Source organism: Denticeps clupeoides, unplaced genomic scaffold (genome assembly GCF_900700375.1).
Source record: "Denticeps clupeoides unplaced genomic scaffold, fDenClu1.1, whole genome shotgun sequence".
Taxonomy (NCBI): domain Eukaryota; kingdom Metazoa; phylum Chordata; class Actinopteri; order Clupeiformes; family Denticipitidae; genus Denticeps; species Denticeps clupeoides.
Window position 1 is genome coordinate 160762 of NW_021629699.1, and position 4550 is coordinate 165311.

Below are 4550 nucleotides of genomic sequence, written 5' to 3' on the forward strand. Positions count from 1 at the left end.
GTGGGGATCAGAATAAGCAAAAGGGTGAACTGTGAACTTGTGTCAGTCCACAAACCCAAAACTGTGTTGTCCTCATAAAACACTGCCCCCAATCTCACAAATGTCTTTCTAAATTCTAGAAATCAATTGAAATTCCATCCTGAATTGTCTGCAGTTCTTTTCTTTCATAATGACACTTGTAATTGGAACCTTTTGAACTTTTTCAGAAGAAGGAACTGTATTGATTTAAATGGTTTGGCATTTTATTTGTTTCTGTAGAAGCTATGTAGATCATTTTAATAGATGTGTAATGTGTCTTGATTTGAAAATGACAACTTAAATTAAACCGCTTTAATTTAAAGGATTCATCATGATGATGTGTGCGTTCATTTATGACTCAGATCAAGTCTGTTTTAGGAGCCATTTATTCATAAATTCTGAAATTGATCAAATATTTTAGGCGCTTGTGTATGATTAATATTCTTTGAAATAGCTGCTCAGTGATTTGTTTTGATGCTGCATTTATCTGTGCACGTGGCAAATGGCCTTAGTCACGTGTAGACATTGCTACCCTAGTAGGAGAGCTGAGCTCATGGTTGTAGAACTGAAACAGTTTTTTTTACTACATCTGCACTACTCTTGCTGTTGAGTGGAGCGATTTGCAGGACAATGGGCCCTTTCCGTCATAATTTCACTAATTACAGAGCCCTTTGCCTATGGCAGCTATAAAAAGTATTCTCAGCTAGAAATGAAAGGCGATGTTTGCTGCACGTGTACATTGTGAATGAGGCTCTAGACGTTTGAAGACAAGGAGTCAGAAAGATGTGTTCTTTTCTCAAAAGAACAAGCAGCTAAATCTATTTTTGAGAAAGGAGATGTCAGTGCCTAGAAATTCATTCACAATAGTTGAATCGAGGTGTCAACAAGTATTGAATTTGCAAGTATAAGCAAGTCACTAAAGGAAAATTAAAAAGCCCTTAGATATTCCATTAATCTCTAATTTACTGAATTTATCATACTGACAAAAACATGACAAAGATGTACAGAAATATAACATGTGAGCCTTTTATTTGCCGATTGTCCATTGAGAAAGAATGGAGGCAAAAGCCGGGTACCAAGAATGACCAATGCTTGTTAGTAACTTGTTGCTCATTGCAGAGGCGGGACATACTGAGAAACATTTATTTATTAAAACACAAAAGAACTGTGCGAGGGCCAAAAACAGTGGAAACAAAGGGAGAACAAACTAACCTGCAGCTGTGCCGATTGCCAGGAACCGAAATAGACATAAGGCAAGTAACAGGTTCAACATAAAATGTTGCAGCCCCAAATGGCTGCTCAGAAGCTCCTTATATCCCAGATGTCATCCTGCATGGCGGCCTCGGTCCCTCCAACCTGCACAAAAAGTTAGAGCCGAACCTTCTGGGTACGTGGGGCCCTGTCTCCGCATGTCCCCTTTGACGCTTCTTGCGTTCCTCCTTGCCACGCAGGGAGGTGGTCACAGATCCTCCGGCAACCATTTACTGCACCCCTGGGTGATTCATTCTTGGCACTTACAACCCCTCCCGCTGCACGTCCCTGGATCCCTCTCTGGACTCTCCGGGACCTCCTCAGGAGGTGCAGCCAGGATCACAGGAAGCGTGACCCTCTGGCCACCCGCCAGTGCTGCGTCCCAAACCGTGGGGTCTTCCTGCACTGGATCCCGACTGGTTCTGGGTGTGGGGTAGGGTTCGATCCATGGCCGATCGAACTCCTCCTACAGTAGCTACAGGAAGTACCTGTAACCCATTCTGTCTGTCTCTCCTCGTTGCCACAAGGCTACGCCGCAGCCCCACGCTGACCCAGTCAGACGCGCGAGTATGGTGGTGATCTCGTCCGCATCTGAGAGTGAGGGAAGCAGCAAAGTACACACCACAAGATGTTAAAAAGGACTGGCATGTACCTGCTGCTCCTGAGAAGGGTCCGGGCACCCTGGGCTGGGTGCTTTGCTGGAGATGGTGGTGGTGCAGCAGGTGGGGGGCCAGTACTTGGGGGTCGTATCCCAGTCCTTCTGTGTCTCGCCGCAGAACTCCCCGACCCCACGGGTGACCCTCCGGAGCTCCCCACTGGCACCTGTACTCACAACAACTGGCTGAGTTCTTCTGCATGGTTCTCCTCTGCCAAGTCCTTTATAACCGCCCTGCTGTCATGCAGATTGGTGCCAGGTGCGTCTCCAGGTGCCATTAAAGCTACTCTGCACTTTACCGTTTAGTGCATAAAATGCTGACCTTCTGCAATTTGAAAATGACTACATTTCATTCACTCTTGTCACTATGGGTCAGGTTGTCATCTGCAGACATCAGAGATCTGCTGGGGTGACATTTGTTTCACTTCAAGCCAAAAGTCTGGAAGAAGATGAAACCTTGTGGCCTGCCTTATATTGGCAAGGGCACAGTGTAACAAAGTATAACAAGACAAAAAGTGGGTCAACAAAGATGAAGAAGATTGTTGGACAGCTGTCAAATTGTGAAATAAGATGGTGTAGGCTAAAGAAGATGGAGACCTCTGCAGATGTAATTAGGCTGATGGGGGGAGCCAGTAGCACACTTCCTGTGTGGGCTTTACCTCCAGACTGCTCTCCCAAGCTTAATGTTGCAATCTCAACCCACACGCCTACACATGGCCTGTCCATGCTGTTGTCGGGGACAGTCATCGCCTCTCACCGGTACCCCCTGTGAGGACAGACATTAATGTTCAGGGCTTTTCCATCTGCTCGCACACTTTTGTTTCCAGAGAGAACCTACTGTGATGCATCCATCAAACATGTTCATCTGTAGGTTACGTGGCTGGTGTGATTGTGTAGGTGGGCATGCATTTTTTATTTCAGCATCCCAGTGCCAGTTTGCAGATTTTAATGAATGAGTTTGAACAACTCTGTGTGATTCATCAGAGATGTAGTCCACTCATTTTTTGGATAGCCAGATCAAACTATGTCAGTAAATATTATTGTGAATATTAAAAAATGATGAGCCTTTTACATTTGTCATGTCATATTGTCAGTATAAAGCTGGAAAAATAAAAGCATTCTAAAAAGTATCAAAAAATGAAGAAATCTTATCTTCTCTTATCTCGTCAGAAGTGTGCAGAGTGAACTCTGCAGACTTTGCCTGAACCAGTCAATCTCAAAACAATGCCAAATCTACAACCAGTGGCAAAAACATTACATTATTATAGAGTTATGAACATGGTTATTGTCATGTCACTGTATAAGACTCAAATGTCTAAGAAAAAGGAAGGCACAGAACGGTTAAATTAAAGTGTGACATGACAACAATGAGAGTGACAACCTCTGCGGTGAATTCAATAAGATGGAATAGAGTCGCTTCTCCCTACAGGCACTGTTGCAACCCCCCCCCCACATCTCCTCTGTCATGGTCATGGCAGATGACTCACCCTGACCTCCCACAGAACACGTGCGATCTACTGCACCTTATGGCACTTTGTTCCTGAAGCTGAGAATACCACCAGTCTCATCAGTTCCCCCTGTCTACGCCATCCCCATCACAGTCCAATCAAGCCTCCAATACGCCAATTCTCTTCAATTCTGCTAAATCCAAAAATCAGTTGTTTTTGTTCGTAGTTTATGTAGCCCACATTCATTGAATGTCGTCTTGTCACTTTTTGAATTTTGGACACAGATGGAGCCTTTTCATGTTCAATTCCTAACCCAGTAACGCTTACAGAACAGGCCTTTATCTTAATCTCGTGTAATAGATAACAGGGACAGATTTAGTGTCTATGGTGCATAATGTGGTGCAGAAATGTTTTCTTTTCAACAAACCAGTTATTTTTAACTTTAAACCAGGTAAAAATAACTGAAAGGTCCTCTTTTGCAGTTTGTTTTTGGTATGAATAGAAACTCGCATGAGAGTTTTTCTTGAAGTGCTACCTTCTCTACCTGTAGTGTGAAATACTAGGCTACAGCCTATTTTAAGGACCTTTTGTGAGCATATGTTGAACTGTACTGATTTACTATTCAGGACCCATGATCCTTGCATGAATCAGTGGAATAATAGATGAATTTTTTTTTACTTAGCAACTACAAAATATGATGATGACATTTTTACCTTAAACAGCATATACAATATTGCCTCTATCTTAAGCTAATAAAGATGAATGAAGAATGAAGAATTTCTTTTTGTTCTTAGAATCAAATATACACATATATCAGGAACCTATGCATACCATGTGTTGTTTATAGTTTTTTCCCTTATGTGTTAAATTCTGGTTGCATCACACAGCAGCATTTTCCTATAAACAATTAGTATTGCCCAAAGGTATTAAGGGCAAAACATAGGAGGCACCCTGGGCACAAGCAGACTTTTCTCAGGGCATCCTTAATGTCTTCTCATAAAAACATGTTAGAATAACACAAGCTGCCTGCATACAAGCATTCCCAAAATGACAAGCATAAAAAGAGCTGAGTGAGAGAGAGAGACAAAAAGTGTAACAAAAATTTATTTTTTAAAAATGCCATGCATTTTTTCTCTCAGAAGCACAAGGTCTGCAGCTAAGCTATTTATTAAAAACTA